We start from the raw sequence: 26148 nt of genomic DNA, 5'->3' as shown, positions 1-26148 counted from the left end.
TTAGCATTCAAAAGTAGCGCGAGACCCCTTCCTGGCTGTTCATTGGCTAATGAGTCTCGCATTTTGGTCCTCCGCTGACGCCACTCTCTCTCTAGAGGACACTACTCACACCTAACCAAGGCCAGGCTTTGGCACAGCCGCACAGGCCATAACAATATTATTGTCTAAATAGATCATCCATTTTAGAAGACACCTGAATTGCAGCATGCATATCTTCACCAAGAGGAGGTCTGACGACAGAACAAAAGAATATTTTCGAAATGTTCAATTAAAACCGTAGTGGAGATAAGGACATCCGGCAAGAGTGTCATTTATGAAGGTAATTAATTAACCTGAAAAAGGCGGGATCACAGGCGCACCGTCATTTTTCTAGTAATGGCTATTTAGGGTCGGCGTGAGTGAACGTTATCGTTACGGCCGCGGGCAGAAAGTGCCAAGAGGAGCGCAGTGATTAAAGAACGTGTCAATAGAGGTTCAACCCGACAAGCCGAGCCCCTCCCCCCCCCCCGGCGGTATTGGGTAGCGGGAGCGCTGCTGCTGCTGCGTCAAACACTCGAGACTGGAGTCACAATGAAAGCACTTACAACGTCCAACATCTCCCTAAATCCCGTCATTATTCCAGGATACATTATGTACCTGGGCTCCAGCTGTCTGATCGCCGCACTGAGAGGATTGCGCCTTTCCGACAATCAGCTTAACGGGAGACAGATCGGCGTGATTGGCTAATAATAACGGGCCCGTGTGATGAGTGCACTTAAGCCGTGTGAAACAGACAGATTGTTTAAGAGGAATGAATTGTGGGCGAATTCTTTCATTTCCTCCCGACGACAAAAGAAAGCGAGGCCTAACAATTTTTTGCGGGAACTATTTGATGCCGCGCCGCCGCCAACCGCGATCACCTTCTTCTCCCCCTTTCATTGAGTGTCAGGCTTTTCCTTAAGTCTCACATCTTTCATGTTCTTATCGCGCCAAATCCCCCGAGTGTACGATTACTGTGCGCCGTACCAACCTCTGCGGTTATGCACCCTAGCACCCCCACCCCCACTCACCCACCCACCACCACCCCCACCCCGACACACACCCAGCACCCTGCGCCCCGCTCCCCTCTAATCTCCGCACTCCCACTATCACTTTGAAATTAAGCCGGGAGGAAGCCAGGGGTCTTACCAACCTCTCTGCTCCCACACAAGGCCCTCAATCAGCCTCATTGAGGGAAAAAGAGCCCAGTCGACATGTTTGAGCCGAGCAGCAGCCTCTCTCTGTGCAGCTCCTTTCAGCGGCTCGTCAATGGCCGGCCGGCTCGACGAGGAAAATCACTCTGAGAAAACTACAAACATGTCCACTGCTTTCTTCAAGCGGATAAGTAGCTGATCAGACATTCTTATCGGGGCTATTCTGATTGGCATAAACAACGCTAGATTTGGAGACCAATTAAATTCCACACATTAGACTGAAATGTAACAATGGCAATGTATTTATGGTGCATACACAAACCTCTTCTGAGGAGGGAGCTCTAAACAGGCGCAAAGCATCGGGCATAGACTAATACACGCGCCCACACACGCACGCACGCACACACCCACTTTTGGAGATAATAGATAGCCTATCATGCAGGATACAATATGCATTTGGGGGGGGGGGGAATGCAATTTTCACCTTGAAATGAACAAATGATTACAATTTCTATACAAATTATGGCCTCCATGCTGCGCCTCAGTACAAGCGCAGAGGCCATGAAACTTGACATAATTACCATGAAATACATTTTTCAAATATTTGTATTTGGTCCACTGTTTGGAGAACACGCCTCCCCGTCTTCTGCCAGGGCTGGTAAGCTCACTTTCTGGGGATGGGTCGGGAAGGGGGGGGGGTCATCAGAAGATGAAAACAACAAACAATAACAAAAAATAACAATAACAAAAACAAAAAGCACATGGCCATGCCTGTGCCTGGCAGCTTCCACAGTTATCTCCGAGAGCTAAATTATAGCGCCTTATCGCGGGAATCATCATCTCAATGGTTATCTTCTCAGACCCTCCCCCCCCCCGCATCCTCCTCCTCCTCGCATCCTCTCCTCATCCCCCCCGACACCAAAGAAGTGTTTTTATACCTGATTAGAAATCTGCCCGAGAAGAAAAGATGTTAAACTTGCGCATTTCACATTGAGAGTTTAAAGCAAATCACAAGCGATAGAACAGGAGAAGCGGTTAATTCGGCGGTGGCGGTGAGGAGAATGGCTCGGGGGGGGGGGGGGGGGGGGGTTATAGATACGACTGCCGCGGGGCCGTATGAGAACCTGCGATGCCACGAGCTATTTCATTTGACTGGATTTTATGGTGGCACAAACTGAGACATGAATGCACATTAATATTCCAGCGGCATGCAAAATCGCCCCGTAGACCTGTGACTGTAAATCACGACGATGAATCACAACAGATTCAAGATCACGTGTTTTTTTTCCTTTTTGTTTTGAACTCTTATCAGCGATGGCCAACGTCGTCCGCGGTCCCAGGTATTTCCATTGCCATTTTGCCCACCTTTCTGCGTAAGTGACACATTCGATCTCGGCCAAGATCGGACGTCGCTGGAAGGCAGCGCTGCACCGATAGCGATTTCACACCTGAGAGATGAAGAGGAAATGAGCAGTGTCGGGCCCACTCTGAAGAGCAGTGTCGGGGAGTGAAGCCACGCAGACGCTCGGCAGGAAGTCCTCGGCCGCTCTGCTGGCTGTAATGGCTGCGGGGTCCCCATGATTTGACCCCCAAACCCAGGAGGGTCGATGCTCGAGAGCCATGCCATGAGAAAGCTTTTCTCTCTCGTTCCCCTGCTTTCTACATCTCTTCCTTCCCAGATTGTCCAAAATCTAATGTTAAAGCTGCAGGACTCGGCAGCTTCACACTGTGGCAGCCTCAGTGGCTTAAATTGGACTTCATTACCCAGAAATCCTTCTGCGCTGACTCCTTATTTAATTTATGAGCTGTTTTTGAAGCTCGGCGACAAACCCCCCCTCCCCCCCCCCCCCCCCCCGATCAGAGGCAAATCACGTTGGCTCTGCGCTCGCAAATCGCCGCTCGCTTGTTAAGTGTGAACTGTCCACAGACGCGAGCGGGGAGCTCCCTCGAGCACTCACCGACCAATCACAGAGCTCCCTTGAGCACTCACCGACCAATCACAGAGGTCCGACAGATATCTAGCCTGGTTGATATCTAGTTGTGTCGGGAGTGAAGAGCGTAGTGAGGCAGACACAGCCGGGGTGATGTGTGCTGTCTGCAGGGAGTGTGGTCAGGAGAGAAGAGCGTAGTGAGGCAGACACAGCCGGGGTGATGTGTGCTGTCTGCAGCACGCTACAAACAGACAAGCGCTCTGACTGAGCAGGTCATTCTCCGAGATTGGTACAAACTGTCACACTACCAAAAAACACATTTAAAAAGCAGTTAAGAAGCTATGCAAATCGTATATGTTTAGTAAAATCATTCTATTATCTATTGATCTATTGATCTATCCATTGTTTTACGTATTGCTGCTACTTATGTTTTACGTTTGATGTATTCTGTGTTTTATGTCTTTCGGGGACAACGGATGGAAATTAGCCTTGTGCTAAATCCGGCAATTTTTACACTCTTATTATGTTCCAGGTGACTGTATCTGCTTCATGGTTTTTGTGTTCATTGATTTTGCACTGTCCCGTCCAAATAAACAAATAAATAAATGATATTTGAGATTGCCGTAAACTTAAGAACTCTGACTTAATAAATCTGACATTGAATGAAGAGAAGAAGAAGAAGGAGAAGAAGAAGAAATGTTGGCGGCGGCACCTAATAAAACGATGGCCCGATTGTGAGGCATCGGATCAAAATGTCTCATTAGAATCCTCTCCAGAACCAGTGCAGTATTGATCAGTTCTGTACAATAAACATGTAATCTATCAAATTGCTGTTATAGTAAAATGATTGATTGAAATGTAATGGAAAAATAGTTGAAATGCCTTGTTGATCCATCAATAATGAGTTCCCCCGTTCAAAGTGTAGACATTCACAAAAGACACTATAACCTTGGTCTGATCACACAAGACAAAATACATGTTATCTTCCTTCAGGAATGACTCTGCATGATGGAGCAGAGTCCATCTTAGAAGAGCCATACATCATAAGCAATCAATCAATCATTTTACTATAACATTGCATCACGTCGTCCATGCTATCAGACTGGCCCAGATGCCATTTATTTAAGGGAAATCTAACTGTACCATATACTGTAAGTAGGGGTGCTCCGATCCGGCTAAGCCACGATCCGATCCGATTCCGATTCCTGGGGTCACGATCCGATTCCAGAATCGATTCTCGATTCCAACGATTCTCGATTCCAACGATTCTCGATTCCAGAATGTAGAATCGATTCTCAATTATGTAGTTTTATATTGCAATAACACACAAAGGTCAATCTAAGACAAAAAATGACAAATGTATTAATGCTGAACTTCAAATTCAACTTCTGAAGTATTACAGTCAGGGCCTAAATTCATTTTGCAAACTAGGGGGGAATTCCCCCCTTATGTTCTTCAGATAAGATGGATTTATAGGCTGGGGGGGATCTGTAGACTTTGAGAAGGATTTATAGATTTTGGGGGGAATACATTAACCAGAGTTCTTAAGTGCAAGAGGTGGTGGCACCGTGGCAGTACAGTACACAAATGACATGAACATTTGGACACATTTGGTATCTTGCATGTTGCCCTCAGGTGCACTGTTAATTTTTTTTTTTTTTTTTTTTTTTACAATACAAAGAAGAATCGATTCTTGGGAGTTTGGAATCGATCCAGGAATCGTGGCATTAAGAATCGCGATCCTTTCAGAATCGATTTTTTTGGAGCACCCCTAACTGTAAGTCTAAGTTTGTTAGTACCGTACTTAGCCAGTCAGCTCCATGCAGCTCTTTTTTGAACAGGCACATTTTTCAAGTCTTTGAGAAGCTGCTACCCCCCCCCACCCCCCGCCCACCTCCTTCCCTGACGCTGCATGACGGGTTAGCGGCCTCAGCCACAGCTGGAGACGGAGTCTTTATGCATTCATGAGCCGCGCGCCGCTGTGGCCAAATAAAGCGCTTCATTACAATGCTAAAGTGTTACTAATGATATGTACCTGCCATCCTGGCACCTCCACTAAATCTAATGTGACACACTGAAAATGGAAAATCTATTCCGCCGCGCTGCTGCACGCTCCGATTGCACCTCAGCGGGCCTCCATGGAAAACCCCTCACCCCTCCCCACCGACCCCCACCTCAGACTACCCATTTTCTGCCCCCCCCCCCCCACACACACACACACCCCTTATTTCTGATATTTACAATTCTGTCGCCATGATGTCCTACCAAGCCCTTTACACTGCCTGTCATGACCTCCTGTATTAACCACAAATCACACGTCTAGCATCTGAATGGGGACCGGGGTGGAATGTGAGGGAGAACCATACGGGACGGCAAACCAAATCCACCACATAAAGTGGAAGAATTAAGCACACCAAACTGTTAGTTTATTCATTCAGTTGTCCCCTTACATGTAGTAGTGGTGGAATGCATTGTGGTGGCATTTACTGTAAACAAACAAGCAAAAATACATGTTTTTGCTGGAGTCTTAGACTAATTAACAGTGGTTATCAAATGGGGGTCCGGGGGGGGGGGCTCCGTGGCACTTTGCCAGGGGGTCCGCGGAAAGTTTTCAGGAAAATAAAAATACAAACGTTTTTGTTGTTGCAAAAGCTTCATAGTTCAATGAAAATATGTTATGCTTTAAATCTAAAATGATTCATGGATTACATTGTAATCTAACAAACCTATCAATTTAAAAGTCAAGCACGTTACCGTGGAAACAATTAAGCTTAGCCCAAAATCACAAATCAGAATGAGGGGGTCCCCGGTATATTTTCTATCTTGTAAGGGCTCCTTGGCTGGAAAACATTTGAGAACCTCTGGACTAATATATCACTACATTTAATTCCATGCAGCTGACACAGTAGAGAAGACGTTGGCACTGACTGACAGTACCTCACAATCACATCGTTCGACAGCAGGATAGAGCTTACAGCAGCTTAAATCACGACTTCAAAAGCAGGATCATACGTCAACACATGGGATATTCCTGTGAACACAAAGAGCTTCAGCACACGTGGGGAATACTCTTGGCGTAATCGAGTCTTTTTGGCTTTGTGATGTGAGCGGCAGTAGACTGTCCAGCTCTTCTCATCCTACATCAGGGAAGCGAGGGATCTGGGACTTTCTTTCCCTTTATGGTGCATTCAGAATCGGAATCAGATTCACTTTTATTGCCACATCAGATTACATAACGAGCATTCACACTGTGACAGGGTGTTTACACTGCCACCAGCTTGGTTGGTGGGTCACTCTGTCCAGACCCAGTGTGGACTCTAGTCTTGAGAGGCACTCTGGTTTCAGCGTTGATCAAAATTAAACAGAAACAACGACATTGCTTTCAAGCTTACTATCAGCCAACAATGGATGCAAGTGTTGTTTTTTGAGACGTTTCCTGTTGTCTTTCGAGTAAAAGTTGTGTGAACTGGGAAGCTTTGATTGGCTGGAATCAACTTCTCACCCATTTAGCACTTGCCCAGCAGAGCTCAAATCACATCGGTAGGGAAACTGGATCGGCCGATGACCGTGAGAGGTTCCTTGTGTAGATGGTCAACAAGGTTGTCAGCTGAGAACTTTTACGGGTCATCAATCTGATGACCAATCTGATTTCTGTGCTTCCCTGTTTCCCTCCTGACCTCTTATCATTGATTTGGGATCTATTTAAAGGGACAGCTCACCCTAAAATCCAAAATACATATTTTTCCTCTCACCTGTAGTGCTATTTATCCACCTAGATCGTTTTGTGTTAGTTGCCTGAGTTTTGGAGATAACTGGTGTAGAGGTTTCTGCCTTCTCTCAAATACAATGGAACTGGATGACACTCGGCTTGTGGTGGTCGAAGTGACAAAATCATACATTTGAAAAACTCAACAGCAATGTCGCTTTCCAGAAATCATGACCCGGTTATTCAAGATAATCCACAGACCTTGTTGTGAGCAGTTTCATGTAGGAACAGTTTTCTTTTGACCGAACTACACCCACTGTAGCTAGTAGGGGGGTTCACGATACACTCAGTTCACGATACGATACGATACACGATATTGGGTTCACGATAACGATGCGATACGATATTTTAACAATATTTTTTTGTGATTGATTTGTAAGTTGAGGGGGCATCCTCCACGCTAATTTGAGTAATTTCACCATTTTCATCCTCCGTGTCTGTAACATCCCTCGTCTGTTCAAACAAAGCAATGAAAAGGAGAGCGAGCATGCAATCAGATGCAGATCAGTGCCACCATGTTCAGCTTCTTTTTCTCATGATATGAGATTTCATCTCAATGATACATATTGTCACGTTTTGATATCGCAATATATCGTGGGACGATATATTGTGACATCCCTAGTCGCTACTAGTTAGTTAGTTCCTACATGAAGCTGCTCATAACAAGCTCTGTGTTATCTTGGGTAACCGGGTCATTATTTCAGGAAAGAGACATTGCTGTTGAGTTTTTCAAATGTATGTTTTTGCCGTTTTGAGCAGCACAAGCCGAGTGCCATCCAGTTCCATTGTGTTGGAGAAAAGGCAGAAAGCTCTACGCCTGATATCTCCAAAACTCAGCAACTCACACCAAAACGATGTAGATGTAGATGGATAAATAGCACTACATGTAAGAGGAAAAACATGTAATTTTGGATTTTAGGGTGAGCTGGCTGTTTGTTCAAACACTAATACACGAATTTCCTTTTAAACCACGATTCATCTATTACTCAGGACTCTCAACCGAGTCGCCAGAATAAAACATTGGCATTTTATGTCTGCAAACCAGGGATACGTACAATCTCAGCATAAATTTGACATGTAGACTTTGTACACGCCGGGACGCGAACACGCCTCTCCGCTGTGAAAGACAAGTGTGTATGCCTTCCATCCACCTCGACCACGAACCCTTACTGGCCACCGCGCTGTTTCAACAGAAGACTCTATAACTCTTCTGATTCTGATTCTGATTCTGATATAACAGGGATACTCAACTTGCTTTGCCTGGGGGCCACTTTTGCAAAATGACAGGAGGCCAATGCCCAGTTAATAAACAAACATTAATATACATTTTTTCTGTAGCGGATTGCATGTTTTTGGGGTGTCAGCCGGAGTTTAGTCTCACAATGTTGTGCCGGATAGTTAGTTAAGTTAAGTTAGTTAAGTACATAATATGTAAGTGCCTGGGTGGCGAGCAGACGGCCATATTTGACCATTTAGCTGCAGCTCAGTCAAAGGGGGCCACTCTGCACCCTATCGCGGGCCACATCTGGCCCCTGGGCCGCAAGTTGAGTATCACTGCTCTGTAACGTTGATATACACGTATCTAGGAAGGTGATATGAAACTTATTTTTGGTTCAGAAACATTGATATTCTCCAAATCTGTGGATTGCGGAACCCTACAATTCCAACGTTTTATTCCGGCGACCAGGCTGTTGACTAGATCATTGATTACAATAACCATAGGGAGCAGACCAATTATGGAGTTGCTGACGATCCATAATGCTTCTTTAGCAAGGTTTGTAATATTTCATACACCTTCAGAGCCATAAGAGTGTCTCAGAGAACATGGAGCCAAACCACTCTTCATGATTCTGAGTCTGTTTGCAGCCTGTAATGTAAAAGACAACAGGCCAGAAACACAAGCCTCCCCTGAGTGTGACTTGTTGTGGTGGTGAAGATGTCTTTTGTTGAGGGTTGGTTGCCGGGGTTCGGGAGAGAGGAGCTGCCATACATACACGCACGTCGCACAATGACTCTCTCTGCCAACACTCCCCAGTGTCTTCTTGTAAGCCACGCAAAGAAAAACACACACACACACACCACAGATCCCTCTATCGCTCCTAATTCAATTTCATGTCGCGTTTTCTTTATTCCCGCTCGTGTTCTCTCTCTCTCCACTGCGGATCGGTTGAACCGTTTCGATTGTTTTAGTCTGATTTATTACACGCGAGATGAAGAAAGGGCTGTGTTTATCGGGGGGATACTAGGAAGCGTTGACAAGCCATCCTCCAAAACCCCGGCTCATTGTCCATTCTGCCCCACAAAGACTTTTCTGTTTCTTGCGCCGAGTCTTGTTGTTGTTGTTTACTTTCTCCCCTTGGGTGTGTTGGGTAACACAGACGGCCAAGATTCATGCAAAACTCTCTCTCTCTCTCTCTCTCTCTCTCGCTCTCTCTCTCTCTCACTCACTCACTCACTCACACACACACACACACACACACACACACACACACACACTGGTGCTTATAGAGAGGCAAAGTGACCGCCTACTTCCTGTTTCAGCACTGTACCAGAGATTTTCATCCGCCATTTATTTTCCCATAGACATTTCGTAAAATGCTTATAAAAATAGTTTTACTTCGTCAAATCAAGCGGTTCAGCTATATTTAGAATCGGGAGAGACCATAGAACATTAAAAATGTAAAAAACCAAAACTTAAAAAGCAATATTTTCTTTAAATCCGCAATTTCTTTACATTTTGGTGAAATGTTATGCGGTCTCCCCTGTTTCTAAATATATCTGAACCGTTTGGTTTGAACCAGTGAAACTATTTTTATAAGCATTTGACGAAATGTCTATGGGAAAATAAATAGCGGATGAAAATCTCTGGTACAGTGCTGAAGCAGGAAGTAGGCGGCCACTTTGCCTCTCTATAAGCATGGTTCGTCTTTGTGCTCCCTATACACTTGACTGTGTCCTTAAGACCCTTACACTCCACTACTAAAGCCCCAGCATCAGGACCGTCCTCTAGCGCTCTGACACACACACACACACACACATGTGTGTGTAAGCAGGCAGAGGGGATCTTCTCTCTCTCCAGCCATCGGGGACGGAGTTGCGGATGCTCCAGATTAAGCCTGTGTACAATGGAGGAGCTAACGGGGAGCGTTGGTTTGCAACTCCGGCAACACACAGGCAGACGCCTCCAGCTACAGCTACAGCTCTGCTAATGCTGCTATGCTGGAGCTAAACACCGCCAGGGCACTACTGTGGAGAACCTCTCCTTATCTCTCTCTCTCTCTCTAACACACACACATGCCACATAGCGCAAAAAAGTGACATCTTTAATGGGGCAATACTGGGGTGGGAATCAGCAGATGCCCACGATACGATACTAAAACGATACTTGAGTCACGATACGATAGTATTGCGATATTGCAATATCGCCGATATTGCGATATATTGAATATTGCGATATATTGAATATTGCGTTATTTTGATATATTGTCTAACTCCTTTTCCTACCTTTTCCTTGACCTCAGCGGAAGTTTTTTTTGTTTTGTTTTGTTTTTGCCCCACACGTAGGCTACATTATTAAGCTTCTCTGGACTCAATACACCACTGCAGGCGTGGACTGCAACATCGGGCACTTCGGGCAGATGCCCAGTGGCCTGACATGGCATGGCCTGCATTTTTTTTTTTACATCAATACTTGGCGTCCAAATATCGATAAAATATCATCAGGCAAAATATCGCGATACTATGGTGTATCGATTTTTTTCCCCACCCCTAATTTGGAGAACAGTGCCAACGTGAATGACAAAGCAGTGTTATTTATTAGAAAATGTGACTTTATTGTTTATTATCAACTACAGGCCACTGTACATCAGGGACAATGGAGGCCAACTAGGAGGAGACAAATTCTATGGATGTTGTATTGTATCTTATCAACAATTTTAAATACAGGAAAAATTTATCAGGTCATCATACAATAGAATAGACCCTTCTCACGGGGGCCATTTTGTGTTGAAAAGGCAGGGTAAACACAGGTGCAAGCAAAACACTAATGAGGGTTTCAAACTTCCATGATTGGAATGTAAAACTGAGATTAAGTCTCCATCCATCCAAGATGGATGGCTGAAGTTGGGCGTCTGGGTATAGTGCAGTGGTAGATTCCCTGCCGACCCACACTAAAGTCGCAGGTTCAAACCCCTGCATAATACCTCTGGCGTGGTCGGGCGTCCAAACTAGTGTTGCACGATTTGGGGGAAAGGTGCGATTAGCGATTATGGTGGACAATATTGCGATTTGCGATGGTGATTGCGATATAATAAACAAATGGTATCTACTGTAGGTATCTAGGGATGTGCCGGCATGAGTTTTTGACGGTATGATAACCTTGGACAAAAATACCACGGTTTCACATATCACAGACTAAAATACATGAAATATGTTACAATTTAAAATATATTAAAACTAAAAAAATAAAACAATTTGAAATAAAATTATCTTTACAAAAAATAAAAAAAATTGAGACATTTGCCTGTCCCAAACATGTAAAAAAGAAACACCAGACAAATAGAAACTGCACTGTGTTACAGCACATAGAAGATGGTTCAGCAAAGTTGCAAAGTTAGTTACATGTCTGTCCAGTAATACCAATGATACACCCTGTTTATTTATTTTTTAGCGACAGATGGCCTTAAATGCCACACTCACGTGACACTTCTTGAGAGAGAGGTGAGGTAACGTGCATCTGCAGACTTTAACGAGGGACCATGAAGGCATCATGTGACGTCAGGCTAGTTAGCTAGCCTGGAGGTGATGCTGCCAGTGCTGGCCTGGTGCTGGCAGCTGCGACAGTGTTTTGCTGCTATCAACCTTGTTAATCTCGTTATATTCTTCATCACAGCGGGTCATCCCCACTGTGCACTTAATCGTGCACTAGTTCTGCATAAGCACCTGCAGCTCTCTCCTTATTTTACTGACGTTCTCACTAATCACACGGCTGTTTACATGCGTTTCTGAACGGCTAGCTAGTTATTAGCATAGCTTGCTGTTAGCGATCATGGATGTTCTCTCTCGCCCTCTCTGTAGATAATATGTAACCTTGCTGCACATAACATTACTTATTTGCAGGAGTGCATGGGAGAAGTCTCCCGCTAGTGTTGATGCCCAGTGTGATGGCAGAGAAACGTGTGTTTGCTGCGTCGCGTGTAACGTTAGTTTAGAGGAGGCTCACACACACACACACACACACACTCAAAAATACGTGAAAAAAATAAAATAATCGCACACCTTTGCGGTTATGTAATCGCACGTGCTGACATCGCGATTGCGATTGCGATTCGATAAATCGTGCAGCACTAGTCCAAACAGGCACGATTGGCCGTGTCTGCAAGGCACCAAGCCGGATTAAGGGTCGCTGCACTATTAGTGCCTCCTCTGGGGGAGGGGAACTGGAGGGAACAGCGCGATCCTCCAGCCTGGTGAAACCCCCTCACTGTCAGGTGAAAAGAAGCGGCTGGCACATGTATCAGAGGAAGCATCGGAGGGAGGGGGGGGGGGGTGTTGAAATGATCAAAAGAAGAAATGACGGCTCAAGTCAAAAGAGGGTGCTGCACCACGATAGATAAATCCTTTATGGCAGCAGATAGCAGCACCTGCCTCCTCACAGATAGCAGGAGGTGCTGTATCAGAGCGCAGAGACTTGCTGCCGCGTCAGCTTCTTTGTATTCCAAAGCTCTTCAGCTAGTAAACACTCTCCCTCTTCAACTTCTCATTCTCCCACAGCCGCGGCTCACTGAGCAGCAGCATTGTGCGGACGCATCGACACAGTCTCACTAAAGCACCTGCACTCAAAATATTCAGCTCTCTGTGTGAGGATCTGCATAGGACGTAAATCCCCCATTGTCCTTGCGTGCTGTCTTGAGAACGGTGGGGGGGTGGGTGGTGGGGATGTCTTTGCTCCTCGAACCAACCTGCCTTTGGGGAAGGGAAGGCAATTACAGTGGGATTTCATGTACAGCACAGCTCAGGATTACAAAGGCCTTCTTCTATCAGAGACGGGGCGACCCCACCCTCCATTGTGGCTCCATCCGAGGGTACGGGGCCGTCTCCAGCTGGGATGAGGAAACTCCAGACCTGGGAGGTAAATTTAATTTGAAGGATCAGAGAGCCCCCCTTCCCCCCCCCCCCTACCCCGTCTGATAATCAGCGCCGTCCAACGGGCACGCCACACCGCGAGACGTTTCAGGTTGGCGGCAGCGGGATTACCGGGCGGTTTGGCGACTCAATTTCAAACAAACGGCGACAGATCAAATTAGGGGTTGTGTGGGTTACATGAAAAGACGAAGGGGGGGGGGGGCGACAACGGTGGCTATGCTAATTCTTCTCACACCTATCTGTATTGGCAACCCTGTCCGCGGACCGGGGCTCCACATCTCTAAGCTACGGTGGCGCGTTTCAGCAAGGCACCGTGGACAAATTACACCGTTCTCAAGCCAGTATATTTCAGCGAAGGCTTTTTTCTCATAGCCAACTGAGACTGGAGAGACTCACGTCCTTGAATATTGAGCAGGAGAGACTAATATGGAGGCACCGTGACGCCACGTCAACAAGCCCAGGCAGCAGCAGCAGCAGCAGTGTGTCGGTCGACTGGGGGGGAAAAAACGCTTGGAGGTTAGAGAGCCGACTTTGGGAAAACATGGTTGGGGAAAGTGAATGAGGAACGCTCTTGAGCAAGGCACTAAAACCCCCAACTTGCTCCAATCAATGAGCCCAGTTGATGTTTCCTGGAGGAATAACGCTTGAAGCGACAGTTCACCCCAAATCAAAAATACACATTTTTCCCGCTTACCTGAGTTAGGGCTGGGTCGGTTTGAAAAATTTAAAACCGGTTCGATATTGCCGTCTAAACCGGATCGAACCGGTATATATATATATATATTATTATTATTTATTTTTTTTAAAGCAGGGCTCCCGAGTGTGGCCCATAACTGTCTGTAGTGCAACTTCAGTCCACCTGATAGCGATAATACACCTCTAAGCTGGTATTGTCAACCAGCAATGATACTGAATAAAAAGAAGCAGGACACCTGTGTAACAAACACACCCTGTATTTATTTCTCATAACTATTCAGCTCAACTTTTCTTCTATTCTTCTAAACATCAAACTAATAAATGAAATAAGACTTCTGCCTATAGTGCAACTTGAGAAAAGGCTAATAAAAACACAAGCAGTGCAATCAGAATGGATTGGCTTACAGCTGAGCTGCCTTATAAACTTCAAAACTCACAAATTCACACAATATAGGGCCTAGGCATGGGTCGGTTTGAACATTTTGAAACCGGTTCGATATTCCCCAAAAAAACGTATCAAAGCGGCCACAGTTGGTGGCGATAATGCACCTCTAAACTGGTATGCTGCCAACCAGCACGAACACTGAATACAAATAAGCAGAACCTTTTAACTGTAACAACACACTGTTTTTATTTCTCATAACTATTCAGCTTAACTTTTCTTCAAACATCAACATAATAAACAAAATAAGACTTTTGCCTACTAGTGCAACTTGAGAAGAGGCTAATACGAACAATAGTGCAATCAGAATGGACTGGCAATTTTTTTTAATTTTTTTTTTTAGGTTTTTTCGGTAAGACCGGAAATCGACCCATGCCTAACCTGAGTGTTATTTATCCATCTAGATTGGTGCGAGTAGCCGAGTTTTGGAGATATCGGTCGTAGAGATGTCTGCCTTCTCTCAAAAACAACGGAACTACTGGATGGCACTCGGCTTGCGGTGCCCAAAGCGGCAAAACAAACAAACAAAAAAACCTTTGAGCAGCAATGTCTGTTTCCAGAAATCACGACCTGCTTACTCAAGATGAGCCACAGACCTTGTTATGAGCAGTTTCATGTATAGGAACTATTTTTCTTTCGACTAACCACTCTACGCCGCAACAACCGTCTCAGGAACCCATGCTAATGTTACAGCTAAGCTAAGGTTACAGATACGCTAACGTTAGCTGCACACTTCCTGCACGACGGTTAGCGGGTGTAGTTTGGTTGGAAAGAAAATAGTGGTTTTTCCAAATGTATTTTTTACGCTCTGAGCACCACAAGCCGAGTGCCATCAGTTCCATTGTATTCGAGAGAAGGCAGAAAGCTCTAGCCGATATCTACAAAACTCGGCAACTCACACCAAAAGAATCTAGAGGATAGCACTACTACAGATCAGAAGAGAATATGTGTTTTTGATTTTGGGGTGAACGGTCCCATGAAAATGAAATAACGCGGTAACAAAGATGAGGCCCTACCAGTGTGACACCTGCAGCCGCCTGGAGGAACCTGGCTAACATTGCTCACAACTTCCCATGAATCACTGGCAAATAACAGCTCTCATGAACGGCATCCAAATGGTAGTTTAAGCCTCCTGGTCCTGTTCTCCCCGTCCCAGCACACAGTCACCCCCCAAAAATGATCAGAATCGGGGGGCTTCGGGTTTCACCCAGACATGGGTAACGGGTCCGGAGGGGAGGAGAGGGCTGGAGCTGGACTTGGGGGGTATCAAGGCCACGGGGAGGTGGGGAGACGCCACTTTCCCAGGGTCTTGACAAGCCCAACAGCTGAGATCCCCCCCCCCCCAACCCCCAAACCCCCATCTCTGCCCCCCCCCAGCCCTTTGCCCAGCGATCGCTCATTGGTCCCACACAGATGCATGTGTGTGTGTGTGTGTGTGACTGTATGTGTGTGTGTGTGTGTGTGTGTGTGTGTGTGTGTGTGTGTGTGTGTGTGGGGGCTTGTGATGTTGTGCCAAGGAGGGAGAGTTGTGTAATGAGAAAGAGAAAGAGAGAAGGGGGAGAGGATAATGTTTTTCTTCCCATCGCCTGACGAGAGTGCACCAGCAGCTGCTCTCTCTCTCTCTCTGGGCCACATATCTCCCTCTCCCCTCTCTCTCTCTCTCTCTCTCTCTCTCTCTCTCCTCTCTCTCTCTCTCTCCCCTCTCTCTGTCTCTCTCTCCCCTCTCTCTCTCCCTCTCCTCTCTCTCTCTCTCTCTCCCCCCCCCCCCCCTCTCTCTCTCTCTCTCTCTCTCTCTCTCTCTGGTCACATATCTCTCTCTCTCTTTCACCTACCTGGAATCTGCATACAAGACAAGTGATCCACATTCCTGCACACATCACAAATTCACAGGCTAACACTACTGCTGTGTGTAAGTGCATGTTGCTGTGTGTAAGTGCATGTTGCTGTGTGTAAGTGCATGTTGCTGTGTGTAAGTGCATGTTGCTGTGTGTAAGTGCATGTTGCTGTGTGTAAGTGCATGTTGCTGTGTGTAAGTGCATGTTGCTGTGTGTAAGTGCATGTTGCTGTGTGTAAGTGCATGTTGCTGTGTGTAAGTGCATGTTGCTGTGTGTAAGTGCATGTTGCTGTGTGTAAGTGCATGTTGCTGTGTGTAAGTGCATGTTGCTGTGTGTAAGTGCATGTTGCTGTGTGTAAGTGCATGTTGCTGTGTGTAAGTGCATGTTGCTGTGTGTAAGTGCATGTTGCTGTGTGTAAGTGCATGTTGCTGTGTGTAAGTGCATGTTGCTGTGTGTAAGTGCATGTTGCTGTGTGTAAGTGCATGTTGCTGTGTGTAAGTGCATGTTGCTGTGTGTAAGTGCATGTTGCTGTGTGTAAGTGCATGTTGCTGTGTGTAAGTGCATGTTGCTGTGTGTAAGTGCATGTTGCTGTGTGTAAGTGCATGTTGCTGTGTGTAAGTCCATGTTGCTGTGTGTAAGTGCATGTTGCTGTGTGTAAGTGCATGTTGCTGTGTGTAAGTGCATGTTGCTGTGTGTAAGTCCATGTTGCTGTGTGTAAGTGCATGTTGCTGTGTGTAAGTGCATGTTGCTGTGTGTAAGTGCATGTTGCTGTGTGTAAGTGCATGTTGCTGTGTCTAAGTGCATGTTGCTGTGTCTAAGTGCATGTTGCTGTGTGTAAGTGCATGTTGCTGTGTGTAAGTGCATGTTGCTGTGTGTAAGTGCATGTTGCTGTGTGTAAGTGCATGTTGCTTTGTGTAAGTGCATGTTGCTGTGTGTAAGTAGTACATGTTGTTGCTGTGTGTAAGTGCATGTTGCTGTGTGTAAGTGCATGTTGCTGTGTGTAAGTGCATGCTGCTGTGTGTAAGTGCATGTTGCTGTGTGTAAGTGCATGTTGCTGTGTGTAAGTGCATGTTGCTGTGTGTAAGTGCATGTTGCTGTGTGTAAGTGCATGTTGCTGTGTGTAAGTGCATGTTGCTGTGTGTAAGTGCATGTTGCTGTGTGTAAGTGCATGTTGGCGCATTGTGATTCGTTACCAGCAGATTATAATCCCATTAGAGGCACAGATCAACTTTTATAACAGTATAATCATAATGTGAACATTTTGGTTGAAGTTGGTGCTGCGCATAAGGCTTCTTATAAGGCTTCTTACTTAGATGATTTATAAGCACATTGTGAGTGTATGATAATCATGATAATCGGAGTATGATAATGATAAACACAGAGTGCAAAAGAAGCGAGGGGGTTGAAGTCCATTGTGATGCATTAGCAGATTAGATCCAGTTAAAAGCAGAGATCAACTTTTCCTATACTGTATTACATCATCAGATAAACATCAGAAAATGACATTCAGTTTATTGTCATTATTGTAACTTGCTCCATGAGATATTTGACCCCCTTAAGTCTTTGTGCATTGTGTTTATGATCCTGCTCTCGTTGTAAAGTGATCATACACTCAAACAGTAATGCCTTATTATGAGCACCACTTCATGCAAGTCTTACCAAACGCACACAGAGCGCCCCCGCCACACACTGTTTACATTTCAGTCTTACCAAACGCACACAGAGCGCCCCCGCCACACACTGTTTACATTTCAGTCTTACCAAACGCACACAGAGCGCCCCCGCCACACACTGTTTACATTTCAGTCTTACCAAACGCACACAGAGCGCCCCCGCCACACACTGTTTACATTTCAGTCTTACCAAACGCACACAGAGCGCCCCCGCCACACACTGTTTACATTTCAGTCTTACCAAACGCACACAGAGCGCCCCCGCCACACACTGTTTACATTTCAGTCTTACCAAACGCACACAGAGCGCCCCCGCCACACACTGTTTACATTTCAGTCTTACCAAACGCACACAGAGCGCCCCCGCCACACACTGTTTACATTTCAGCAGAAAGACGTTCAGAGAAATGTACTTAAGTGACAGTAACGGTATCGGTCCATGTGATGTCAAAAGAAAATAATAATATATATAAAAAGACTAAAGATATATGAAGATATGGTGTGGCTCAGGTTATTTATTTGGATAACCTCATTTGGCAGAATTGTCTTTAGTTTTTATAGTTTTTTTAAGTTTATGTTGGTCCTGGCCAATCATGCATTTTCCTTAAGCATGATCTATTCATGTTACAATGTTGTTACCGGTGTTGGGGGTAACTCATTACAATAGTAACATATTACATGTAATATATTACTTTTAGCAGTAACTCAGTATTATAATTTATTACTTATAGGATTTCTGTAATATTATACCACTTACTTTGTCAAGTAGCTCAAGTTACAAATTTAGTTACATTGTATTAAAGGCCCAATCCGTCAATACTCACTATTACTGACGCCGGTGGCCGTTAGTGTAACTGCAGGCAGCGTGTGAACGAGCTGACGCGCGGGCACCATACTGCACCATACTGCACACGCACAAGCAGTTGCCTGGCAACAGCAGAGCTGTTGGTTGCTTTGTAACCTTAACTCATAAAAGTCACTTGAAAACGGCAACCTGGACAATTTATCGGTCAGATCAGCCTCGAGATGCCCAGGAAGGATTCTGGATGAATTAGGGGACGTTATTGTGGCATGTTTGGCCGTGTTTTGGCTTGCGTTGGCTGCGGGGAAGTCGATACTCATGTTAGCACAAGCCAGGAAATAGCCTGCTCCCCCTGTATGTACGGTACCCTGTAATGCCTGGAGTTGACCAAACTGAACAATCAAACAATGTTTCATAAGCATAACAGTAACGTTAGGCATATTTAGGACTGTTAAATTCATTATCCACACAAGACGGTAACGTTATTAGTGGGGCTGGTGGTAATTTCTAGAAATGTAAATTAATATTAGTTAGCCGCGATTAGCATCAAGCTAACGTTAACTATGTGCAGTCCCACTGCAGCCAGAGCCTGCTGGTTGCAGGGAAGTGGATACTCATGTTAGCACAAGCCAGGAAATAGCCTTCTCCCCCTGTATGTACGGTACCGTGTAATGCCTGGAGTTGACCAAACTGAACAGTCAAACAATGTACCGTAAGCATAACAGACAGTAGGCTAACGTTAGGCATATTTCCGACTGTTAGATTCATTATCAACACAAGACTGTAACGTTATTAGTGGGGCTGGTGGTAATTTCTATAAATATAGCTAAATCTATTAGTTAGCCGTGTATAGCATCAAGCTAACGTTATGGTTATAATAGGCAGACACCAACGCAGCTAAATGCAGTCAAACAATAATGTTCCATGACCATAAGCATAACGGTAGTAACGTTAGGGTTGCATTACTTCACACAAGACGGTAATGTTAGCAGAGTTTCTGACCAGGTGGACAGATACTTGTACTACGGAGTGACAGTAAAAATCTTGAATCTTGAAAATCCATTCAATAGCAAGCAGCTAACGTTATCTGGTCAAAACCACATTACAGTAGCTACAAGCAGCAAGTTTCCTTCATGAACCGAAAACACAGTCCTGACTCTAGTTTCCCCCCGATGTCGGTCACATTGCTGCTGTCTGGCCAGACGAGCTTCATTAGATAAATATTTATTTATTTATTTATTTAGTGTGGACTTTTTCTGGAGTCTGTGTTGTTTCCTTTTGCTAGCAGCTAGCGACGAACGTAACGTTAAAAGCTACTTTAGCCATTTCCTGTTAACCGTCTAGGACAAGAGGCTCATGAACGCGCGCAGACGTCACATCCTCTAGCTGTGGCGGGAGATGCTAACCCCTTCGAAACTGAGGTATTTCCATGTATCTTCTGAACGGCTGGTCGGAGAGAAACGCCCCTGGTCGCCATTTTTAAGTTACGTCAAGGCGCATTCACTCATTGCGAGTGCACATTTATTTCTCGCCAGAACCGACGGAATGGGCCTTTAAATCAAAGCACATATTTAAAAAAAGATACAATAATTTCCTAATCAAACTGTGTGTTTTTATGCAAATAACCACTATAGATGACAATAACAAAGGAAAAGAATAACATTTAGAATTTAGAATTGTTTACACTGACTTCAAGGCGGTTGAAATTATTTTTCGGGATGGTTCCGGGGCGCCGATGTCATTCTGCTGCTGCTGTTGTTTTGGTGAAAGTAATGCAAAAGTAGTGTAATAAGTAACGAGTTACTCTACACAGACAGTAATATTGTAAAGTAACTTATTACTTTCAAACGAAAGTAACTAGTAATATGTAATATATTACATTTGGAAAGTAACTTGCCGAACACTGGTTGTTACCATATTTACAGTGCGATGGGACTGAAGAGGAAAGCAAAGCAGGGGTTCCACACAGAGAGAGAGAGTATATACTAGGGATGCACGATACTGTATATCGGCAATCATATCGGTATCGGCAGATGTTAGTAATATTTTAACATATCGACATTGGTCCGATGTTGCTATGTTAATATCGGTTATCGGTATCAGCCAAAATGTTCCCATTGAGAGGAAACAATGCTGTAAATCTATGATTTGTGGGCTTTTCCAAATGTTTTGGAAAGAAAGAAATGCATTTCTTTTTCAAATTCAGTGTTTTTCAGTATGTACCAAATTTTATTATTATAAAAATGTGTTTTTTATAGAGATCATATCGACATCGGTAAATATCATAGCAGGAATGTTAATAATATCGGTTATCGGTATCGGCCAAACTTTTCATATCGGTGCATCACTAGTATATACTGTATATAGTGACGTATTCAGAGGATCAAACCACACAACTTGCTGCAGCAGCACTCAAATCAGTTACCCCCTCACTTCAGACTAGCTGCAGCACTGTCTGATGCTCCTCACCCGTCACACCCGTTAGAGCTGCATGTTCTCTCTCCTCACCAAACACTGGCCTGCCCACACTGGGAACTGGCCTCATGTCGTACACGCAGTGTTGGACTTTCCACGCCGTCTGTTCTCCAGACATCTCACATCATGTGGAGGAGCGAGGACAGGTGTCCGCGCCATTCCTCGCCCTTTTCCCCCGAAAACATGGCCGCCGCCGCCGCCGCCGGGGGCTGACAGCTGGCCATGTTGCCATACCTACACAGCTGGACAAGAGTGACATCACCAGCGGGCAGCTGTGCTCCTAACAAAGGCCACAGTGACTGTGTGTGAATCAACATCAACGCCTCCATTTTGACTTGGCAAATAATGCAGGATATGACTTTAGCGCGAGCTCTTAATGAATGTTGGGCCAGTAAATATCAGGGGAGTTTAGGACCGGCAACAGAGGAAGTGCAAAATAAATGAGCTCAGGTTGAGGAGGGGCTGTAAAGTGTCATTTTAAATAAAATGATCATTATTTATTCGCTTCTATGATCGGATATTTGTGTTGACATTGCAGCCTGATGATAATTAAATGACTGACCAGTGATCACTGTGCTAACCACAGTGGGGCTTTCCATGGCCAGTCCCATGGGACATCTTCTGGTCTCCTGTAATACAATACACCCACACCCACTATACACCCACATGACATGACACCCACTATACACCCACATGACATGACACCCACTATACACCCACATGACATGACACCCACTATACACCCACATGACATGACACCCACATGACATGACACCCACTATACACTAGGGGTGGGGGAAAAAATCGATACACCACAGTATCGCGATATTTTGCCTGACGATATTGTATCGATATTTGGACGCCAAGTATCGATATTGCAAAAAAAAAAAAAAAAAAAACGGGCTACTATAAACTTTAGTTCCAAGGCCAGCAGTAAACAAACGGTAGCATATTTTCATTTTGTTTTAACAGTAACAGTTTTGTCATAACAGTAATTTACAAATTCCCCAGTTACTGAATGGGCTGCACAAGATGTTTTGTGCAAGTGAAGTGAAGTTGCATTGTTCAAAAACTACATAAGTACAGTAGTCCACACACACATCCAGTTAAGGTGGACTGTAAGTAGACTGTAACAAACAGTTCAGTTTGTCAGGTGCATGCAACTATGACATGACTTTATGAAAGTTGTTGGTCTGTCTACTTGACAATGTTGCTGCAATAAAATGGTTGAAGTCAGATGTACAGACTGAAAAATTGTTCTTATATAAACCAGATGTTGACAAAGTTTTCCTTTGGGGACATCATTTGCAGTTGAAAAAGTAAGAAATCGCAATATATCGAAATATCGCAATATTCAATATATCGCAATATCGATATATCGCAATATTGAAAATATCGCAGTATCGCAATACTATCGTATCGTGACTCAAGTATCGTTTCAGTATCGTATCGTGGGCATCTGGTGATTCCCACCCCTACTATACACCCACATGACATGACACCCACTATACAACTTCCACCTCATGCAGTAGCTTTCCTGAGACCAGTCACACACACAGCCCACTGAATAACACTGACACACATCCTCCAGGAAAACACGCACGCACACACACGCACGCACGCACGCACACACACACACACACACACACACACACACACACACACACACACACACACACACACACAGCCCACTGAATAACACTGACACACATCCTCCAGGAAAACACACACACACACACACACACACACACACACACAGCCTCACTGAATAACACTGACACACATCCTCCAGGAACACACACGCACGCGCGCACACACACACACACACACACACACACACACACACACACACACACACACACACACACACACACACACACACACACACACACACACACACACACATTTCTATCCCCTTGTCATCACACCATCACTTCATAGACATCTCTTCTTTAGTCAAAAAGCATAACTGATCTGAGGCCATTTTCCACCTGGATTTCCACGTCTTTTTATATGATCACCGAATCTCATCAACTGCTACTTGCCTACAGTCACTACAGTCCTAACAGGCCACTGTGGACACTAAAAATCAACCCAGAAAGCACCCAAAGCATGTCTCTTCCAACATACTAACACTCTGTAATAACACATCGGTAAAAAGATGTCGATGCAAATCAAGTCAGGCCTTTCTGTTGGCCGCCATGTTGTTTTATTTGCATAATTGCACGTTTTCAAATGAATGTTCAAAATGTCTCACTTTGATTTTTCTTTCACTCTCTCTCACACACACACACACACACACACACACACACACACACACACACACACACACACACACACACACACACACACACACACACACTAATCTTAATCTCATCCAGTAAAACCTGAGCATGTGGCTGGTCGACCTCAGATTATTTGAACGTAAGAAGAACGCCTCACGCATGTTGTGCACGTTACTGTTGAAAGTGTGAGTGCACAAACAGCCACACATGTGAGTTTGTGGTGGGGTAGCTACAGTAGCTATTTTCTCTGTTGGATTTGCTTAATAAAGATGGACACATGCAGCATAAGCTCATTGATAGCAGTCAAGTTCAAAGAGCTCCTCTTAAAAGCCACGTCCGCTTGCTAGCTATCTTCTTTGCGGCCTATTTTTATTTTTTAGTTGTTGCAGACACCACAGGGTTTTTCTGGGAGGTGATTACTACTGACTTTAACATTATAGAGAGGCAAAGTGGAGCGTCACTTCCTGCTTCAGCACTGTACCAGAGATTTTCACCCGCCATTTATTTTCCCGTAGACATTTCCGTAAAATGCGTATAAAAATACTTTTACTTGTTCAAAGGAAACGGTTCAGATATATTTAGAAACAGGAGAGACCACATAACATTTCACTCGGACCAAAACGTAACAAAATTGCGGATTTAAAGAAAATATTTTTTCAATGTTGTTTTTTGAAGTTTCGGTCCGAATGAAATGTTCTATGGTCTCTCCCGATTCTAAATATAGCTGAACCGTTTGGTTTGACAAAGTAAAACTATTTTTTATAAGCATTTTACGGAAATGTCTATGGGAAAATAAAGGGTGGATGAAAACCTCTGGTACAGTGCTGAAGCAGGAAGTAGGCGGTCACTTTGCCTCTCTAGTAAATGAGAGAGACGCTGGGCTGTAGCGTTTCGTCACCCAGACATGTTACAACGCGGTCCAGACTAGAGAGATCCTGGTTAAAGAGCTACATCTAGTCAAGTAGATGATGAACGTGCGCTTTTCTTGTATCTCCTTTCACCTAATTGTTTCTGTGTGAGATATACTTTACTCACAAGCGTACGAAGGTCACTGTCATCAAAGATAATGTAAAGGATCTTCTCGGGCCTTCATACAATTCACCTACTTGCATACTTACTTTACCCCTTAGGGATACATGCTGATGGTTAATATAGGAGGAGGTGTTCAAGTTCATCATGCTGCCTGTCAGCCATAATGACACGGGTTTGGACAGCAGACAGGGAAAGGCGTGAGAAACAGATCTGAGAAGACAACAGAATGGAAGCAGGATTTGGACAGCAGCTTGAAAGAGTTTTTCAGTGACAAGTCGAGGAGAAGGAGAGAAACTCATATAGGCAACGATGATCTACTGAACGCATGATGAGGTGTCAAGGTCCTGCTCAAATATGCATTGACGAAGATGAGGCGTGCTGGTTATGGAGATGCTGTGGTGTTTTTTTTTAACCGTTGTTAAGGCTGCCCTCCAATGAGCATATCTGGTACTGCAGAGTGAAATAAATACTTTGATTTGAGCTTTTTTCACTGTCAAATCATGTGTAGCCTACATAAAAATGTGCGACATGAGCGTCACCTGATTGACTTTTAGACAACCTGATAGTATGTGTTACCAGTTGAAGGTGCTTTCATCTTCTCGTGATAAAGTACATGGTTTAAAAAAAAGAAGCAAATCCACAATAACCAAATGCCAGAGAAGTAAATAAAAATAAATAAATACATCATTAGATTCAAGTGGCCAGCCGCCATTTCTCTGTAGATAACATTAATAAGCTTTTAATTTTGTAAATCTTTTTTTATTTATTTTTTATTTATTTTTTTACTTATAGACTGTCTTGGCAGATATTGTATCTTGATTGTATCTTTTTTAAACATGTGGTTCGTTTTAATAAAATGCAACTCAATTTGTAACTTGAGTTACTTGACAAAGTAACTGGTATAATGTTACTGAAATCCTAAATAAGTTTTATTACTGAGTTACTGCTAAAAGTAATATATTACTTACATGTAATATGTTACTTTTGTAATGAGTTACCCCCAACACTGCCGGTTCTGAAATTGCTGTCCTAAGCCCAACCTTTAACCCAAACCTTAACCAGAGTTGTTGCCTAAACCTAGCTAACCTTTTCAAATGTATTACATTTTGTCCCAGGCAGGAACCCATAGGAAGGTTTTAGATGTTGTTGATTTAGTATTGAATTGTATAATGGTCTCTACACTGTACACAGAGGAAGAGGGATGTTCCTCGAGGGTTCTTTTGCTCATTCTAATAGTTCTTCAACGACAGCAGTAGCCATGGTCATGTCCATCTGACATTAAGCACACATGTGTGGACAACAGTAGAACACATGCCTCGCCTCGCTAACAAAGTGTGAACTAACATGTAAATGTAGCCAAGCTTTAACAGTTAGGCTTCCACACACACACACACACACACACACACACACACACACACGCGCACACACACACAGACACAGACACACGTATGCGAATCCCAGACACCATGACCGGCAGCCAAAGCACAAACAGATTGGAGAGGGATTTGAAAAAGAGAATGAAAAAAGTCCGTGTGTGTAGTGTAGTGCCATTTGAACTGTAAAGTCTGACCTCACAGAGACAGGATACAGAGGGGAAGGGGAGAGAAAGAAAGACAAATTGATAGCCTCCAGATGTTCCCAGATGTTATCTGCCAAGCCACATCAGTTCAGCACAGCCTCCAGCCAAACCAAGCTAAAAGAGACTTATAGGAATCCAGTGAGTTTGATAGCACTGGCTAACTTAGCTGTTAAGTACTGAGAACATAGATGACCAAAATCACCCATGTGTTCCTGGTCCATCATTGACTCCACTGCAAGCTAAAGGGCCGTTTATAGTACTGCGATTTATTGTGGTCATATTCATCTTTGCGATGATTGTTAATGGCGCCCATTGC

This window comes from Poromitra crassiceps, assembly GCF_964638095.1.
Source record: "Poromitra crassiceps genome assembly, chromosome: 20".
NCBI lineage: Eukaryota > Metazoa > Chordata > Actinopteri > Beryciformes > Melamphaidae > Poromitra > Poromitra crassiceps.
The sequence above is the reverse complement of the archived record's forward strand: the minus strand, read 5'-3'. Positions refer to the sequence as shown.